This window comes from Dama dama, chromosome 6, assembly GCF_033118175.1.
Source record: "Dama dama isolate Ldn47 chromosome 6, ASM3311817v1, whole genome shotgun sequence".
Classification (NCBI taxonomy): domain Eukaryota; kingdom Metazoa; phylum Chordata; class Mammalia; order Artiodactyla; family Cervidae; genus Dama; species Dama dama.
In genome coordinates this window covers 49,889,967-49,910,895 of record NC_083686.1, presented here as the reverse complement: position 1 = coordinate 49,910,895, position 20,929 = coordinate 49,889,967, and positions in this window count along the sequence as shown.

Genomic DNA, 20,929 nt, shown 5'->3' with positions numbered 1-20,929 from the left:
TTGAGGTGCTTGTGGAAAGTTGGTATTCCTCTTGAGTCGAAGCCAGGGACTAAGCTCTCATCTCGAGTTGATTTGGGGTCCACGGAGCCCTTTCGTGTTGCTCCAGTGACCTCAGGATCCCTCTAGACTTGAAATAGTGATCTTGGGTTTTCTGAAGATCTGAAATGGTGTGAAAAACTTGAAGAGCCTAAAAGGTGTGAAAAATATGAAAAGCTTCAAAAGATGTCACAAATATGAGGAGCATGAAACGGTCTTAAAAATTGGAGGATCATGAAGCGGTGTTGAAAAACATGAAGAGCATGAAAAGCTGTGAAAAATATGAAGAGCTTCAAAAGGTGTCGAAAATATGGGAGCATGAAACGGTCTGAAAAATAGGAGGAAAATGAAGCGGTGTTGACAACCATGAAGAGCCTGAAAAGGTGTGAAAAATATGAAGAGCTTCAAAATGTGTCAAAAATATGAGAAGCATGAAACGGTCTGAAAAATAGGAGGAGCATGAAGTGGTGTTAAAAAACATGTAGTGCATGAAAAGGGGTGAAAAATACGAAGAGCTTCAAAAGGTGTCAAAACTATGAGGAGTATGAAACGGTCTGAAAATAGGAGCAGCATGAAACGGTGTTCAAAAACATGAAGAGCCTGAAAAGGTGTGAAAAATATGAAGAGCTTCAAAAGGTGTCAAAAATTAGATTAGCATGGAACGGTCTGAAAAATAGGAGGAGCATGAAGTGGTGTTGAAAAACATGAAGAGGCTGAAAAAGTGTAAAATATATGAAGAGCTTCAAAAGGTGTGAAAAATATTAGGAGCTTCAAAAGAGGTCAAAAAAATGAGGAGCATGAAACGGTCTGAAAAATAGGAGGAGCATGAAACGGTTTTGAAAAACACGAAGGGCCTGAAAAGGTGTGAAAAATATGAAGAGCTTCAAAAGGTGTGAAATACATAGGGGCATGAAACGGTCTGAAAAACAGAAGGAGCATGAAGCTGTGTTGATAAACATGAAGAGCCTGAAAAGATGTGAAAAATATGAATAGCTTCAAAAGGTGTCAAAAATATGAGGAGAATGAAACGGTCTGAAAAATAGGTGGAGCATGAAGCAGTGTTTAAAAACATGAAGAGCCTGAAAAGGTGTGAAAAATATGAAGAGCTTCAAAAGGTGTGAAATATATGAGGAGGATGGAACCGTCTGAAAAATAGGAGGAGCATGAAGCGTTGTTCAAATATATGAAGAGCCTGAAGAGGTGTGAAGAATATGAAGAGCTTCAAAAGGTGTCAAAGATATTAGGAGCATGAAACGGTCTGAAAAAAAGGAGGAGCAGGAAACCATGTTCAAAAACATGAAGATCCTGAAAATGTGTGTAAAATATGAAGAGCTTCAAAACGTGTCAAAAATATGAGAAGCATGAAACGGTCTGAAAAATAGGTGGATCAGAAGCGGTGTTGAAAAACATGAAGAGCGTGAAAAAGTGTGAAAAATATGAAGAGGTTCAAAAGGTGTGAAAAATATGAAGAGCTTAAAATGGTGTCAAAAATGAGATGAGCATGAAACGGTGTGAAAAATAGGAGCAGCATGAAATGGTGTTCAAAAACATGAAGAGCCTGAAAAGGTGTGAAAAATATGAAGAGCTTCAAAAGGTGTCAAAAATATGAGGAGAATGAAATGGTCTGAAAAATAGGTGGAGCATGAAACAGTGTTTAAAAACATGAAGAGCCTGAAAAGGTGTGAAAAATATGAAGAGCTCAAAAGGTGCCAAAAATATGAGGAGCATGAAACGGTCTGAAAAATAGCAGGAGCATGAAGTGGAGTTGAAAAATATGAAGAGCCTGAAAAGGTGTGAAATATATGAAGAGATTCAAAATGTGTCCAAAATATGAGGAGTATGAAAGGGTCTGAAAAATAGGAGCAGCATGAAACGCTGTTCAAAATCATGAAGAGCCTGAAAAGGTGGGAAAAATATGAAGAGCTTCAAACGGTGTGAAATACATGAGGAGGTTGAAACGGTCTGAAAATAGTAGGAGCATGAAGTGTTGTTCAAAAACATGAAGAGCGTGAAAAGATGTGTAAAATATGAAGAGCTTCAAAAGGTGGGAAAAATAGGAGGACCATGAAGCGTTGTTGAAAAACATGAAGAGACTGAAAATGTGTGAAAAAATATGAAGAGCTTCAAAACCTGTGAAAAATAGGAGGAGCATGAAACGGTGCTCAAAAACATGAAGAGCCTGAAAAGGTGTGAAAAATATGAAGACCTTCAAAAGGTATGAAAAATATGAGGAACATGAAACGATCTTAAAAATAGGAGGAGCATGAAGTTGTGTTGTAAAACATGAACAGCCTGAAAAGGTGTGAAAAATATGAAGAGCTTCTAAAGGCGTCAAAAATATGAGGAGCATGAAACGGTCTGAAAAATAGGAGGAGCATGAAACGGTTTTCAAAAACACCAAGAACCTGAACTGTTTGAAAAATATGAAGAGCTCAAAACGTGTCAAAAATATGAGGAGCATGAAACGGTCTGAAAAATAGGAGGAGCATGAAATGATGTTGAAAATGATGAAGAGCCTGAAAACGTGTGAAAAATATGAAGAGCTTCAAAATTATGAAAAATGTGAAGAGCTTCAATAGGTGTGAAAAATGTGAAGAGATTCAAAATGTGTCAAAAATGACATGAGCATGAAATGGTCTGAAAAATAGGAGGAGCATGAAGTGGTGTTCAAAAACATGAAGAGCCTAAAAAGGTGTGAGAAATATGAAGAGCTTCAAAAGGTGTCAAAAATATGAGGAGCATGATACTGTCTGCAAAATAGGAGGAGCATGAAGTTGTGTTGAAAAACATGAAGAGCTTGAAAAAGTGTGAAAAATACGAAGAGCTTCAAAAGGTGTCAAATATATGAGGAGTATGAAACGTTCTGAAAAATAGGAGGAGCATAAAGCGGTGTTCAAAAACATGAAGAGCCTGAAAAGGTGTGAAAAATATGAAGAGCTTCAAAAGGTATCAAAAATATGAGGAGCATGAAACGGTCTGCAAATAGGACGAGCATGAATTTGTGTTCAAAAACATGAAGAGCCTGAAAAGGTGTGAAAAATATGAAGAGCTTCAAAATGTGTCAAAAATATGACGAGCATGAAACCCTCTTAAAAATAGGAGGAGGATGAAGCGGTGTTCAAAAACATGAAGAGCCTGAAAAGGTGTGAAAAATATGAAGAGCTTCAAAAGGTGTAAAAAATATGAAGAGCTTCAAAAGGTGTCAAAAATGATATGAGCATGAAACGGTCTAAAAAATAGGAGGAGCATGAAGCGGTGTTCAAAAAAATGCAGACACTGAAAAATTGTGAAAAATATGAAGAGCTTCAAAGGGTGTAAAAAATAGGAGGAACATGAAACGGGTTGAAAAATAGGAGGAGCATGAACCAGTGTTCAAAAACATAAAGAGCATGAAGAGGTGTGAAAAACATGAAGATCTTCATAAGGTGTCAAAATTAGTTTAGAATGAAAGGGTCTGAAAAATAGGAGGAGCATGAAGTGGTGTTGAAAACATGAAGAGCCTGAAAAGGTGTGAAATATACGAAGAGCTTCAAAATGTGTGAAAAATATGAAGTGCATCAAAAGGTGTCAAAAATGAGATGAGCATGAAACGGTCTGAAAAATAGGAGGAGCATGAAGTGGTATTGAAAAACATGAAGAGCCTGAAAACGTGTGAAAAATATGAAGAGCTTCAAAAATATGAAAAATATGAAGAGATTCAAAAGGTGTGAAAAATATGAAGAGCTTCAAAAGATGTCAAAAATGAGATGAGCATGAAACGGTCTGAAAAATAGGAGGAGCATGAAGCGGTGTTGAAGAACATGAAGAGCCTGAAAAGGTGTGAAAAATATGAAGCGCTTCAAAAGATGTCAAAATTATGAGGAGCATGAAACAGTCTGAAAAATAGGAGGAGCATGAATTCGTTTTGAAAAACATGAAGAGCCTGAAAACATGCGAAATATATGAAGCGCTTCAAAAGGTGTGAAATACATGAGGAGCATGAAACAGTTGAAAAAAAAGAGGAGCATGAAGCAGTGTTCAAAAACATGAAGAACCGGAAAAGGTGTGAAAAATATGAAGAGCTTTAAAATGTGTGAAAATTATGAGGAGCATGAAACGGTCTGAATAATAGGAGGAGCATGAAACGGTGTTCAAAAACATGAAGAGCCTGAAAAGGTGTGAAAAATATGAAGAGCTTCAAAGGGTTGGAAATACATGGAGAGCATGAAACGGTCTGATAAATAAGAGGAGCATGAAGCGGTGTTGAAAAACATGAAGAGCCTGAAAAGGTGGGTAAAATATGAAGAGCTTCAAAAGGTGTCAAAAATATGAGGAGCATGAAACGGTCTGAAAAATAGGAGGAGCATTAAACGGTGTTCAAAAACATGAAGAGCCTGAAATGGTGTGAAAAATATGAAGAGCTTCAAAAGCTGTCAAAAATAGGAGGAGCATGAAACGGTCTGAAAATTAGGAGGAGCATGAAGCGGTGTAAAACACATGAAGACCCTGAAAAGGTGTGAAAAATATGAAGAGCTTCAAAAGGTGTCAAAAATATGAGGATCATGAAACGGTCTGAAAAATAGGAGGAGCATGAATTGGTTTCGAAAAACATGAAGATCCTGAAAACATGTGAAATATATGAAGCGCTTCAAAAGGTGTGAAATACAAGAGGAGCATGAAACAGTCTAAAAAATAGGAGGAGCATGAAGCAGTGTTCAAAAACATGAAGAACCTGAAAAGGTGTGAAAAATATGAAGAGCTTCAAAAGGTGTCAAAAATATGAGAAGCATGAAACGGTTTGAAAAATAGGAGGAGCATGAAGCGGTGTTGATAAATATGAAGAGCCTGAAAACGTTTGAAAAATATGAAGAGCTTCAAAAGCTGTGAGAAATATGAAGAGCTTCAAAAGGTGTCAAAAATGAAAAGAGCATGAAATGGTCTGAAAAATAGGAGGAGCATGAAGCGGTGTAGAAAAACATGAAGCGCCTGAAAATGTGGAAATATATGAGGAGCTTGAAAAGGTGGCAAAAATATGAGGAGCATGAAACGGTGTGAAAAATAGGAGGATCATGAAGCGGTGTTGAAAAACATGAAGAACCTGAAAAGGTGTGAAATATATGAAGAGCTTCAAAATGTGTCAAAAATATGAGGAGTATGAAACGGTCTGAAAAATAGGAGGAGCATGAAATGGTGTTCAAACAAATGAAGAGCATGAAAAGGTGTGATAAATATGAAGAACTTCAAAAGGTTTGAAAAACATGAGGAGAATGAAAGGGTCCGAAAAATAGGAGATGCATGAAGTTGTGTAGAAAAACATGAAGAGCCTGAAAAGGAGTGAAAAATATTAAGAGCTTCAAAAGGTATAAAATACATGAGGAGCATGAAACTGTCTGAAAAATAGGAGGAGCATGAAGTGGTGTTCAAAAACATGAAGAGGCTCAAGAGGTGTGAAAAATATGAAGAGCTTCAAAAGGTGTGAAATACATGAGAGGAATGAAACTGTCTGAAAAACAGAAGGAGCATGAAGCGGTGTTGAAAACCATGAAGAGCCTGAAAAGGTGTGAAAAATATGAAGAGCTTCTAAATGTGTCAAAATTATGAGGAGCATGAAACGCTCTGAAAAATAAGCGGAGCATGAAGTGTTGTTGAAAAACATGAAGAGCCTGAAATGGTGTGAAATATATGAAGAGGTTCAAAAGATGTGAAAAATATGAGGAGCTTCAAAAAGTGTCAAAAATATGAAGAGCATGAAACGGTCTGAAATATAGGAGGGCATGAAGCGGTGTTGAAAAACCTGAAGAGCCTGAAAAGGTGTGAAAAATATGAAAAGCTTCAAAAGGTGTCAAAAATGAGATGAGCATGAAACGGTCTGAAAAATAGGAGGTGCATGAATCGGTGTTGAAAAACATGAAAAGCCTGAAAGGTGTGAGAAATATGAAGAGCTTCAAAAGGTGTCAAAATTATGAGAAGCATGACAGGGTCTTAAAAAAAGGAGGAGCAAGAAGGGGTGTTGAAAAACATGAAGAGCCTGAAAATGTGTGAAAAATATAAAGAGCTTCAAAAGATGTGAAAAATATGAAGAGCTTCAAAAGGAGTCAAAAATGAGATGAGCAAGAAACGCTCTGAAAAATAGGAGGAGCATGAAGCGGTGTTGAAAAACATGAAGAGCCTGAAAAGGTGTGAAAAATATGCAGAGCTTCAAAAGGTGTGAAATATATGAGGAGCCTGTAACGGTCTGAAAAATAGGAGGAGCATGAAACGGTGTTCAAAAACTTGAAGAGCCTGAAAAGGTGTGAAAAATATGAAGAGCTTCAAAAGGTGTCAAATATATGAGGAGCCTGTAACGGTCTGAAATATAGGAGGAGCATGAAACAGTGTTCAAAAAATTGAAGAGCCTGAAAAGGTGTGAAAAATATGAAGAGCTTCAAAACGTGTCAAAAATAACAGGGGCATGAAAGGTTCTGAAAAATAGGAGGAATATGAAGCAGTGTTCAAAAACATGTAGAGCCTGAAAATGTGTGAAAAATATGAAGAGCTTCAAAAGGTGTGAAAAATATGAAGAGCTTCAAAAGGTATCAAAAATGAGATGAGCATGAAACGGTCTGAAAAATAGGAGGAGCATGAAGTGGTGTTCAAAAAAATGAAGAGCCTGAAAAGGTGTGAAATATACGAAGAACTTCAAAAGGTGTGAAAAATATGAAGAGCTTCAAAAGGTGTCAAAAATATGAGGAGCATGAAACGGTCTGAAAAATTGGAGGAGCATGAAGCGGTGTTGAAAAACATGAAGAGCCTGAAAACGTGTGAGAAATATGAAGTACTTCAAAAGGTGTCAAAAATATGAAGAGCTTCAAAAGGTGTCAAAAATATGAGGAGCATGAAGCAGTCTGAAAAATAGGAGGAGCATGAAGCGGTCTGAAAAATAGGAGGAGCATGAAGCGGTCTGAAAAATAGGAGGAGCATGAAGCGGTGTTCAAATATGAAGAGCCTGAAAACGTGTGAGAAATATGAAGAACTTCAAAAGGTGTGAAAAATATAAAGAGCTTCAAAAGTTGTGAAAAATATGAGGAGCTTCAAAAGGAGTCAAAAATATGAGGAGCATGAAACGGTCTGAAAAAAGGGGAAGCATGAAACGGTGTAGAAAAACATGAAGAGCCTGAAAAGGTGTGAAAATTATGAAGAGCTTCCAAAGGTGTGAAATAAATGAGGGGCATGAAACGGTCTGATAAATAGGAGGAGCATGAAGCGGTGTTGAAAAACATGAAGAGCCTGAAAAGGTGTGAAAAATATGAAGAGCTTCAAATCGTGTCAAAAATATGAGGAGCATGAAACGGTCTGAAAAATAGGAGGAGCATGAAGCGGTGTTCAAAACCATAAAGAGCCTGAAAAGGTGTGAAAAATATGAAGAGCTTCAAATGGTGTGAAATACAGGAGGAGACTGAAACGGTCACTAAAATAGGAGGAGAATGAAGCGGTGTTCAAAAACATGAAGAGCCTGAAAAGTTGTGGAAAATATGAAGAGCTAGAAAACGTGTCAAAAACTATGAGGAGCATGAAATGGTCTGAAAAATAGGATGAGCATTGAAGCGGGGTTCAAAAACATGAAGAGCCTGAAAATGTGTGAAAAATATGAAGAGCTTCAAGGGTTACAAAAATGTGAGGAGCATAATACGGGCTGAAAAATAGGAGGAGCATGAAGCGGTGTTGAAAAACATGAAGAGCCTGAAAAGGTGTGAAAAACATGAAGAGCTTCTAAAGGTGTCAAAAATATGTGGAGCATGAAACGGTCTGGAAAATAGGAGGAGCATGAAGCGGTGTTGAAAAACATTAGGAGCGTGAAAGGGTGTGAAAAATATGAAGAGCTTCAAAAGGTGTCAAATATATGAGGAGCAAGAAACGGTCGGAAAATAGGAGGAGCATGAAACGATCTGAAAAATAGGAGGAGCATGAAGCTGTGTTCAAAAACATGAAGAGCCTGAAAAGGTGTGAAAAATATGAAGAGCTTCAAAAGGTGTCAAAAATATGAGGAGCATGAAACAGTCTGAAAAATAGGAGGAGCATGAAACGTTGTTCAAAACCATGAAGAGCCTGAAAATGTGTGAAAAATATGAAGAGCTTCAAAAGACGTGAAATACATGATTAGCATGAAACTGTCTGAAAAATAGGAGGATCATGAAGCGGTGTTGAAAAACATTAGGAGCGTGAAAAGGTGTGAAAAATATGAAGAGCTTCAAAAGGTGTCAAAAATATGAGAAGCATGAAACGACTGAAAAATAGGAGGAACATGAAGCGCTGTTTAAAATCATGAAGAGCCTGAAAAGGTGTGGAATAACTGAAGAGATTCAAAACGTGTTAAATATGAGGAGCATGAAACGGTCTGAAAAATAGGAGGAGCATGAAGCTGTGTTCAAAAATATGAAGAGCCTGAAAAAGTGTGAAAAATATGAAGAGCTTCAAAAGGTGTCAAAAATATGAGGAGCATGAAACAGTCTGAAAAATAGGAGGAGCATGAAACGTTGTTCAAAAACATGAAGAGCCTGAAAATGTGTGAAAAATATGAAGAGCTTCAAAAGACGTGAAATACATGAGGTGCATTAAATGGTCTGAAAAATAGGAGGAGCATGAAGCGTTGTTGAAAAACATGAAGAGCTTGAAAAGGTGTTAAAAATATGAAGAGCATCAAAAGGTGTCAAAAATATGAGGAGCATGAAACAGTCAGAAAAATAGGAGGAGCATGATGCATTGTTGTAAAACATGAAGAGCCTGAAAAGGTGTGAAAAATGTGAAGAGTTTCAAAATGTGTGAAAAATATGAGGAGCAGGAAAAAGTCTGAAAAATAGGAGGATCATGAAACGGTGTTGAAAAACATGAAGAGCCTGAAAAGTTGTGAAAAATAGGAAGAGCTTCAAAAGGTTGAAATACATGAGGAGAATGAAAAGGTCTGTAAAATAGGAGGAGCAAGAAGCGGTGTTCAAAACATGAAGAGCCTGAAAAGTTGTGAAAAATATGAAGAGCTTCAAAAGGTGTCAAATATATGAGGAGCATGAAACGGTCTGAAAAATAGGAGGAGCATGAAGCGGTGTTGAAAAACATGAAGAGCTTCAAAAGGTGTGAAACATATGAAGAGCTTAAAAGGTGTGAAAAAAGAGATGAGCATGAAACAGTCTGAAATATATGAGAAGCATGTAGTGGTGTTGAAAAACATGAAGAGCCTGAAATGGTGTGAAATATACGAAGAGCTTTAAAAGGTGTCAAAAATATGAGGAGCATGAAACAGTGTGAAAAATAGTAGGAGCATGAAGCGGTGTTGAAAAACATGAAGAGCATGAAAAGGTGTGAAAAATATGAAGAGCTTCAAAAGGTGTGAAATACATGAGGAGGATGAAACGGTCTGAAAAATAGGAGGAGCATGAAGCAGTGTTGAAAAACATGAAGAGCCTGAAAAGGTGTGAAAAATATGAAGAGCTTCAAAAGGTGTGAAAATTATGAGGAGCAGGAAACGGGCTGAAATATAAGAGGATCATGAAGCGGTGTGGAAAAACATGAAGAGCCTGAAAAGGTGTGAAAAATATGAAGAGCTTCAAAAGTTGTGAAATGCATGAGGAGCTTGAAACGGTCTGAAAAACAAGAGGAGCATGAAGCATTGTTGAAAAACATGAAGAGCCTGAAAACGTGTGAAAAATATGAAGAGCTTCAAAAGGTGTGAAAAATATTAAGAGCTTCAAAAGGTGTCAAAAATGCGAAGAGAATGAAATGGTCTGAATAATAGGAGGAACATGAAGTGGTGTTGAAAAACATGAAGAACCTAAAAGGTGTATAATATATGAAGAGCTTCAAAAGGTGTGGAAAATATGAAGAGCTTCAAAAGTTGTCAAAAATGCAATGAGAATGAAACGGTCTGAAAAATAGGAGGAGCAAGAAGCGGTGTTGAAAAACATGAAGAGCCTGAAAACGTGTGAAACATATGAAGAGCTTCAAAAGGTGTGGAAAATATGAAGAGCTTGAAAAGGTGTCAAAAATGAGATGAGCATGAAACGTTTTTCAAAATATTATGAGCATGAAGCGGTGTTGAAAAACATGAAGAGCCTGAAAACGTGTGAAAAATATGAAGAGCTTCAAAAGGTGTCAAAAATATGAAGAGCTTCAAACGTTGTCAAAAATGAGATGAGCATGATATGGTCTGAAAAATATGAGGAGCATAAAGCGGTCTGAAAAATAGAAGGAACATGAAGCGGTCTGAAAAATAGGAGGAGCATGAACCAGTGTTGAAAAACATGAAGAGCATGAAAAGGTGTGAAGAATATGAAGAGCTTCAAAAGGTGTCAAAAATATGAGGAGCATGAAACGGTCTGAAAAATAGGAGTAGCATGAAGCGGTGGTCAAAAAGATGAAGAGCATGAAAATGTGTGAAAAATATGAAGAGCTTCAAAAGTAGTCAAACATATGAGGAGCATGAAACGGTCTGAAAAATAGGATGAGCATGACATGGTTGTGAAAAATATGAAGAGCATGAAAAGGTGTGAAATATATGAAGAACTTCAAAAGGTGTCACACATATGCGGAGCATGAAACTGTTTGAAAAATAGGAGGATCATGAAGCGGTGTGGAAAAACATGAAGAGGCTGAAAAGGTGTGAAAAATATGAAGAGCTTCAAAAGGTATGAAAATTATGAGGATCAGGAAGCGGTCTGAAAAATAGGAGGAGCATGAAGCGGTTTACAAAAACATGAAGAGCCTGAAAAGGTGTCAAAAATATGAAGAGCTTCAAAAGGTGTCAAAATATTAGGAGCATGAAACAGCCTGAAAAATAGGATGAGCATGAAACGGTTTTGAAAAAGATGAAGAGCATGAAAATGTGTGAAAAATATGAAGAGCTTAAAAGGTGTCAAAAATATGAGAAGCATGAAACGACTGAAAAATAGGAGGAGCATGAAGCGGTGTTGAAAAACATGAAGAGCCTGAAAAGGTTTGAAATATATGAAGAGCTTAAAAAGTGTTAAAAATATGAGGAGCATGAAACGGTCTGAAATAGAGGAGGAGCATGAAGCGGTGTTGAAAAAAATTAAGAGCCTGAAAAGTTGTCAAAATTATGAAGAGGTTCAAAAGGTCTCAAAAATATGAGGAGCATGAAACGGTCTGAAAAATAGGAGGCTCATTAAACGGTGTTGAAAAATATGAAAAGCCTGAAAAAGTGTGAAAAATATGAAGAGCTTCAAAACGTGTCAAACATATGAGGAGCATGAAATGGTCTGAAAAATAGGAGCACCATGAAGCAGTGTTGAAAAACATGAAGAGCCTGAAAAGGTGTGAGAAATATGAAGAGCTTCAAAAGGTGTCAAAAATATGCGGAGCATGAAACAGTCTGAAAAATAGTAGGAGCATGAAGCGGTGTTGAAAAACATGAAGAGCCTGAAAAGATGTGAAAAATATAAAGAGCTTCAAAAGGTGTCAAAAATATGTGGAGCATGAAACGGTCTAAAAAATAGGAGGAGCATGAAGCGGTGTTCAAAAACATGAAGAGCCTGAAAAGGTGTGAAAAATATGAAGAGCTACAAAAGGTGTGAAAAATATGAGGTGCATGAAACGGTCTGAAAAATAGGAGGAGCATGAAGCTGTGTTGAATAACATGAAGAGCCTGAAAAGGTGTGAAAAATATGAAGAGCTTCAAAAGTTGTGAAAAATATGAGGAGGATGAAACGGTCTGAACAATAGGAGGAACATGAAACTATCTGAAAAATAGAGGAGCAAAAAGCGGTGTTAAACAACATGAAGAGCCTGAAAAGGTGTGAAATATCTGAAGAGCTTCAAAAGGTGTCAAATATATGAGGAGCATAAAACAGTCTGAAAAATAGGAGGAGCATGAAACGGTGTTCAAAAACATGAAGAGCCTGAAAAGGTGTGAAAAATATGAAGAGCTTCAAGGGTGTTAAAATTAGGAGGAGCATAAAACGGTCTGAAAAATAGGAGGAGCATGAAGCGGTGTTCAAAAACATGAAGAGCCTGAAAAGGTGTGAAAAATATGAAGAGCATCAAAAGGTGTCAAAAATATGAGAAGCATGAAACTGTTTGAAAAATAGGAGGAGCATGAAGCGGTGTTGAAAAACATGAAGAGCCTGAAAACGTGTGAAAAATATGAAGAGCTTCAAAAGGTGTCAAAAATATGAAGAGCTTCAAACGTTGTCAAAAATGAGATGAGCATGATATGGTCTGAAAAATATGAGGAGCATAAAGCGGTCTGAAAAATAGAAGGAACATGAAGCGGTCTGAAAAATAGGAGGAGCATGAACCAGTGTTGAAAAACATGAAGAGCATGAAAAGGTGTGAAGAATATGAAGAGCTTCAAAAGGTGTCAAAAATATGAGGAGCATGAAACGGTCTGAAAAATAGGAGTAGCATGAAGCGGTGGTCAAAAAGATGAAGAGCATGAAAATGTGTGAAAAATATGAAGAGCTTCAAAAGTAGTCAAACATATGAGGAGCATGAAACGGTCTGAAAAATAGGATGAGCATGACATGGTTGTGAAAAATATGAAGAGCATGAAAAGGTGTGAAATATATGAAGAACTTCAAAAGGTGTCACACATATGCGGAGCATGAAACTGTTTGAAAAATAGGAGGATCATGAAGCGGTGTGGAAAAACATGAAGAGGCTGAAAAGGTGCGAAAAATATGAAGAGCTTCAAAAGGTATGAAAATTATGAGGATCAGGAAGCGGTCTGAAAAATAGGAGGAGCATGAAGCGGTTTACAAAAACATGAAGAGCCTGAAAAGGTGTCAAAAATATGAAGAGCTTCAAAAGGTGTCAAAATATTAGGAGCATGAAACAGCCTGAAAAATAGGATGAGCATGAAACGGTTTTGAAAAAGATGAAGAGCATGAAAATGTGTGAAAAATATGAAGAGCTTAAAAGGTGTCAAAAATATGAGAAGCATGAAACGACTGAAAAATAGGAGGAGCATGAAGCGGTGTTGAAAAACATGAAGAGCCTGAAAAGGTTTGAAAAATATGAAGAGCTCAAAACGTGTCAAAAATATGAGGAGCATGAAACGGTCTGAAAAATAGGAGGAGCATGAAATGATGTTGAAAAAGATGAAGAGCCTGAAAACGTGTGAAAAATATGAAGAGCTTCAAAATTATGAAAAATATGAAGAGCTTCAATAGGTGTGAAAAATGTGAAGAGATTCAAAATGTGTCAAAAATGACATGAGCATGAAATGGTCTGAAAAATAGGAGGAGCATGAAGTGGTGTTCAAAAACATGAAGAGCCTAAAAAGGTGTGAGAAATATGAAGAGCTTCAAAAGGTGTCAAAAATATGAGGAGCATGATACTGTCTGCAAAATAGGAGGAGCATGAAGTTGTGTTGAAAAACATGAAGAGCTTGAAAAAGTGTGAAAAATACGAAGAGCTTCAAAAGGTGTCAAATATATGAGGAGTATGAAACGTTCTGAAAAATAGGAGGAGCATAAAGCGGTGTTCAAAAACATGAAGAGCCTGAAAAGGTGTGAAAAATATGAAGAGCTTCAAAAGGTATCAAAAATATGAGGAGCATGAAACGGTCTGCAAATAGGACGAGCATGAATTTGTGTTCAAAAACATGAAGAGCCTGAAAAGGTGTGAAAAATATGAAGAGCTTCAAAATGTGTCAAAAATATGACGAGCATGAAACCCTCTTAAAAATAGGAGGAGGATGAAGCGGTGTTCAAAAACATGAAGAGCCTGAAAAGGTGTGAAAAATATGAAGAGCTTCAAAAGGTGTAAAAAATATGAAGAGCTTCAAAAGGTGTCAAAAATGATATGAGCATGAAACGGTCTAAAAAATAGGAGGAGCATGAAGCGGTGTTCAAAAAAATGCAGACACTGAAAAATTGTGAAAAATATGAAGAGCTTCAAAGGGTGTAAAAAATAGGAGGAGCATGAAACGGGTTGAAAAATAGGAGGAGCATGAACCAGTGTTCAAAAACATAAAGAGCATGAAGAGGTGTGAAAAACATGAAGATCTTCATAAGGTGTCAAAATTAGTTTAGAATGAAAGGGTCTGAAAAATAGGAGGAGCATGAAGTGGTGTTGAAAACATGAAGAGCCTGAAAAGGTGTGAAATATACGAAGAGCTTCAAAATGTGTGAAAAATATGAAGTGCATCAAAAGGTGTCAAAAATGAGATGAGCATGAAACGGTCTGAAAAATAGGAGGAGCATGAAGTGGTATTGAAAAACATGAAGAGCCTGAAAACGTGTGAAAAATATGAAGAGCTTCAAAAATATGAAAAATATGAAGAGATTCAAAAGGTGTGAAAAATATGAAGAGCTTCAAAAGATGTCAAAAATGAGATGAGCATGAAACGGTCTGAAAAATAGGAGGAGCATGAAGCGGTGTTGAAGAACATGAAGAGCCTGAAAAGGTGTGAAAAATATGAAGCGCTTCAAAAGATGTCAAAATTATGAGGAGCATGAAACAGTCTGAAAAATAGGAGGAGCATGAATTCGTTTTGAAAAACATGAAGAGCCTGAAAACATGCGAAATATATGAAGCGCTTCAAAAGGTGTGAAATACATGAGGAGCATGAAACAGTTGAAAAAAAAGAGGAGCATGAAGCAGTGTTCAAAAACATGAAGAACCGGAAAAGGTGTGAAAAATATGAAGAGCTTTAAAATGTGTGAAAATTATGAGGAGCATGAAACGGTCTGAATAATAGGAGGAGCATGAAACGGTGTTCAAAAACATGAAGAGCCTGAAAAGGTGTGAAAAATATGAAGAGCTTCAAAGGGTTGGAAATACATGGAGAGCATGAAACGGTCTGATAAATAAGAGGAGCATGAAGCGGTGTTGAAAAACATGAAGAGCCTGAAAAGGTGGGTAAAATATGAAGAGCTTCAAAAGGTGTCAAAAATATGAGGAGCATGAAACGGTCTGAAAAATAGGAGGAGCATTAAACGGTGTTCAAAAACATGAAGAGCCTGAAATGGTGTGAAAAATATGAAGAGCTTCAAAAGCTGTCAAAAATAGGAGGAGCATGAAACGGTCTGAAAATTAGGAGGAGCATGAAGCGGTGTAAAACACATGAAGACCCTGAAAAGGTGTGAAAAATATGAAGAGCTTCAAAAGGTGTCAAAAATATGAGGATCATGAAACGGTCTGAAAAATAGGAGGAGCATGAATTGGTTTCGAAAAACATGAAGATCCTGAAAACATGTGAAATATATGAAGCGCTTCAAAAGGTGTGAAATACAAGAGGAGCATGAAACAGTCTAAAAAATAGGAGGAGCATGAAGCAGTGTTCAAAAACATGAAGAACCTGAAAAGGTGTGAAAAATATGAAGAGCTTCAAAAGGTGTCAAAAATATGAGAAGCATGAAACGGTTTGAAAAATAGGAGGAGCATGAAGCGGTGTTGACAAATATGAAGAGCCTGAAAACGTTTGAAAAATATGAAGAGCTTCAAAAGCTGTGAGAAATATGAAGAGCTTCAAAAGGTGTCAAAAATGAAAAGAGCATGAAACGGTCTGAAAAATAGGAGGAGCATGAAGCGGTGTAGAAAAACATGAAGCGCCTGAAAATGTGGGAAATATATGAGGAGCTTGAAAAGGTGGCAAAAATATGAGGAGCATGAAACGGTGTGAAAAATAGGAGGATCATGAAGCGGTGTTGAAAAACATGAAGAACCTGAAAAGGTGTGAAATATATGAAGAGCTTCAAAATGTGTCAAAAATATGAGGAGTATGAAACGGTCTAAAAAATAGGAGGAGCATGAAATGGTGTTCAAACAAATGAAGAGCATGAAAAGGTGTGATAAATATGAAGAGCTTCAAAAGGTTTGAAAAACATGAGGAGAATGAAAGGGTCCGAAAAATAGGAGATGCATGAAGTTGTGTAGAAAAACATGAAGAGCCTGAAAAGGTGTGAAAAATATTAAGAGCTTCAAAAGGTATAAAATACATGAGGAGCATGAAACTGTCTGAAAAATAGGAGGAGCATGAAGTGGTGTTCAACAACATGAAGAGGCTCAAGAGGTGTGAAAAATATGAAGAGCTTCAAAAGGTGTGAAATACATGAGAGGAATGAAACTGTCTGAAAAACAGAAGGAGCATGAAGCGGTGTTGAAAACCATGAAGAGCCTGAAAAGGTGTGAAAAATATGAAGAGCTTCTAAATGTGTCAAAATTATGAGGAGCATGAAACGCTCTGAAAAATAAGCGGAGCATGAAGTGTTGTTGAAAAACATGAAGAGCCTGAAATGGTGTGAAATATATGAAGAGGTTCAAAAGATGTGAAAAATATGAGGAGCTTCAAAAAGTGTCAAAAATATGAAGAGCATGAAACGGTCTGAAATATAGGAGGGCATGAAGCGGTGTTGAAAAACATGAAGAGCCTGAAAAGGTGTGAAAAATATGAAAAGCTTCAAAAGGTGTCAAAAATGAGATGAGCATGAAACGGTCTGAAAAATAGGAGGTGCATGAATCGGTGTTGAAAAACATGAACAGCCTGAAAGGTGTGAGAAATATGAAGAGCTTCAAAAGGTGTCAAAATTATGAGAAGCATGACAGGGTCTTAAAAAAAGGAGGAGCAAGAAGGGGTGTTGAAAAACATGAAGAGCCTGAAAATGTGTGAAAAATATAAAGAGCTTCAAAAGATGTGAAAAATATGAAGAGCTTCAAAAGGAGTCAAAAATGAGATGAGCAAGAAACGCTCTGAAAAATAGGAGGAGCATGAAGCGGTGTTGAAAAACATGAAGAGCCTGAAAAGGTGTGAAAAATATGCAGAGCTTCAAAAGGTGTGAAATATATGAGGAGCCTGTAACGGTCTGAAAAATAGGAGGAGCATGAAACGGTGTTCAAAAACTTGAAGAGCCTGAAAAGGTGTGAAAAATATGAAGAGCTTCAAAAGGTGTCAAATATATGAGGAGCCTGTAACGGTCTGAAATATAGGAGGAGCATGAAACGGTGTTCAAAAACTTGAAGAGCCTGAAAAGGTGTGAAAAATATGAAGAGCTTCAAAACGTGTCAAAAATAACAGGGGCATGAAAGGTTCTGAAAAATAGGAGGAATATGAAGCAGTGTACAAAAACATGTAGAGCCTGAAAATGTGTGAAAAATATGAAGAGCTTCAAAAGGTGTGAAAAATATGAAGAGCTTCAAAAGGTATCAAAAATGAGATGAGCATGAAACGGTCTGAAAAATAGGAGGAGCATGAAGTGGTGTTCAAAAAAATGAAGAGCCTGAAAAGGTGTGAAATATACGAAGAACTTCAAAAGGTGTGAAAAATATGAAGAGCTTCAAAAGGTGTCAAAAATATGAGGAGCATGAAACGGTCTGAAAAATTGGAGGAGCATGAAGCGGTGTTGAAAAACATGAAGAGCCTGAAAACGTGTGAGAAATATGAAGTACTTCAAAAGGTGTCAAAAATATGAAGAGCTTCAAAAGGTGTCAAAAATATGAGGAGCATGAAGCAGTCTGAAAAATAGGAGGAGCATGAAGCGGTCTGAAAAATAGGAGGAGCATGAAGCGGTCTGAAAAATAGGAGGAGCATGAAGCGGTGTTCAAATATGAAGAGCCTGAAAACGTGTGAGAAATATGAAGAACTTCAAAAGGTGTGAAAAATATAAAGAGCTTCAAAAGTTGTGAAAAATATGAGGAGCTTCAAAAGGAGTCAAAAATATGAGGAGCATGAAACGGTCTGAAAAAAGGGGAAGCATGAAACGGTGTAGAAAAACATGAAGAGCCTGAAAAGGTGTGAAAATTATGAAGAGCTTCCAAAGGTGTGAAATAAATGAGGGGCATGAAACGGTCTGATAAATAGGAGGAGCATGAAGCGGTGTTGAAAAACATGAAGAGCCTGAAAAGGTGTGAAAAATATGAAGAGCTTCAAATCGTGTCAAAAATATGAGGAGCATGAAACGGTCTGAAAAATAGGAGGAGCATGAAGCGGTGTTCAAAACCATAAAGAGCCTGAAAAGGTGTGAAAAATATGAAGAGCTTCAAATGGTGTGAAATACAGGAGGAGACTGAAACGGTCACTAAAATAGGAGGAGAATGAAGCGGTGTTCAAAAACATGAAGAGCCTGAAAAGTTGTGGAAAATATGAAGAGCTAGAAAACGTGTCAAAAACTATGAGGAGCATGAAATGGTCTGAAAAATAGGATGAGCATTGAAGCGGGGTTCAAAAACATGAAGAGCCTGAAAATGTGTGAAAAATATGAAGAGCTTCAAGGGTTACAAAAATGTGAGGAGCATAATACGGGCTGAAAAATAGGAGGAGCATGAAGCGGTGTTGAAAAACATGAAGAGCCTGAAAAGGTGTGAAAAACATGAAGAGCTTCTAAAGGTGTCAAAAATATGTGGAGCATGAAACGGTCTGGAAAATAGGAGGAGCATGAAGCGGTGTTGAAAAACATTAGGAGCGTGAAAGGGTGTGAAAAATATGAAGAGCTTCAAAAGGTGTCAAATATATGAGGAGCAAGAAACGGTCGGAAAATAGGAGGAGCATGAAACGATCTGAAAAATAGGAGGAGCATGAAGCTGTGTTCAAAAACATGAAGAGCCTGAAAAGGTGTGAAAAATATGAAGAGCTTCAAAAGGTGTCAAAAATATGAGGAGCATGAAACAGTCTGAAAAATAGGAGGAGCATGAAACGTTGTTCAAAACCATGAAGAGCCTGAAAATGTGTGAAAAATATGAAGAGCTTCAAAAGACGTGAAATACATGATTAGCATGAAACTGTCTGAAAAATAGGAGGATCATGAAGCGGTGTTGAAAAACATTAGGAGCGTGAAAAGGTGTGAAAAATATGAAGAGCTTCAAAAGGTGTCAAAAATATGAGAAGCATGAAACGACTGAAAAATAGGAGGAACATGAAGCGCTGTTTAAAATCATGAAGAGCCTGAAAAGGTGTGGAATAACTGAAGAGATTCAAAACGTGTTAAATATGAGGAGCATGAAACGGTCTGAAAAATAGGAGGAGCATGAAGCTGTGTTCAAAAATATGAAGAGCCTGAAAAAGTGTGAAAAATATGAAGAGCTTCAAAAGGTGTCAAAAATATGAGGAGCATGAAACAGTCTGAAAAATAGGAGGAGCATGAAACGTTGTTCAAAAACATGAAGAGCCTGAAAATGTGTGAAAAATATGAAGAGCTTCAAAAGACGTGAAATACATGAGGTGCATTAAATGGTCTGAAAAATAGGAGGAGCATGAAGCGTTGTTGAAAAACATGAAGAGCTTGAAAAGGTGTTAAAAATATGAAGAGCATCAAAAGGTGTCAAAAATATGAGGAGCATGAAACAGTCAGAAAAATAGGAGGAGCATGATGCATTGTTGTAAAACATGAAGAGCCTGAAAAGGTGTGAAAAATGTGAAGAGTTTCAAAATGTGTGAAAAATATGAGGAGCAGGAAAAAGTCTGAAAAATAGGAGGATCATGAAACGGTGTTGAAAAACATGAAGAGCCTGAAAAGTTGTGAAAAATAGGAAGAGCTTCAAAAGGTTGAAATACATGAGGAGAATGAAAAGGTCTGTAAAATAGGAGGAGCAAGAAGCGGTGTTCAAAACATGAAGAGCCTGAAAAGTTGTGAAAAATATGAAGAGCTTCAAAAGGTGTCAAATATATGAGGAGCATGAAACGGTCTGAAAAATAGGAGGAGCATGAAGCGGTGTTGAAAAACATGAAGAGCTTCAAAAGGTGTGAAACATATGAAGAGCTTAAAAGGTGTGAAAAAAGAGATGAGCATGAAACAGTCTGAAATATACGAGAAGCATGTAGTGGTGTTGAAAAACATGAAGAGCCTGAAATGGTGTGAAATATACGAAGAGCTTTAAAAGGTGTCAAAAATATGAGGAGCATGAAACAGTGTGAAAAATAGTAGGAGCATGAAGCGGTGTTGAAAAACATGAAGAGCATGAAAAGGTGTGAAAAATATGAAGAGCTTCAAAAGGTGTGAAATACATGAGGAGGATGAAACGGTCTGAAAAATAGGAGGAGCATGAAGCAGTGTTGAAAAACATGAAGAGCCTGAAAAGGTGTGAAAAATATGAAGAGCTTCAAAAGGTGTGAAAATTATGAGGAGCAGGAAACGGGCTGAAATATAAGAGGATCATGAAGCGGTGTGGAAAAACATGAAGAGCCTGAAAAGGTGTGAAAAATATGAAGAGCTTCAAAAGTTGTGAAATGCATGAGGAGCTTGAAACGGTCTGAAAAACAAGAGGAGCATGAAGCATTGTTGAAAAACATGAAGAGCCTGAAAACGTGTGAAAAATATGAAGAGCTTCAAAAGGTGTGAAAAATATTAAGAGCTTCAAAAGGTGTCAAAAATGCGAAGAGAATGAAATGGTCTGAATAATAGGAGGAACATGAAGTGGTGTTGAAAAACATGAAGAACCTAAAAGGTGTATAATATATGAAGAGCTTCAAAAGGTGTGGAAAATATGAAGAGCTTCAAAAGTTGTCAAAAATGCAATGAGAATGAAACGGTCTGAAAAATAGGAGGAGCAAGAAGCGGTGTTGAAAAACATGAAGAGCCTGAAAACGTGTGAAACATATGAAGAGCTTCAAAAGGTGTGGAAAATATGAAGAGCTTGAAAAGGTGTCAAAAATGAGATGAGCATGAAACGTTTTTCAAAATATTATGAGCATGAAGCGGTGTTGAAAAACATGAAGAGCCTGAAAACGTGTGAAAAATATGAAGAGCTTCAAAAGGTGTCAAAAATATGAAGAGCTTCAAACGTTGTCAAAAATGAGATGAGCATGATATGGTCTGAAAAATATGAGGAGCATAAAGCGGTCTGAAAAATAGAAGGAACATGAAGCGGTCTGAAAAATAGGAGGAGCATGAACCAGTGTTGAAAAACATGAAGAGCATGAAAAGGTGTGAAGAATATGAAGAGCTTCAAAAGGTGTCAAAAATATGAGGAGCATGAAACGGTCTGAAAAATA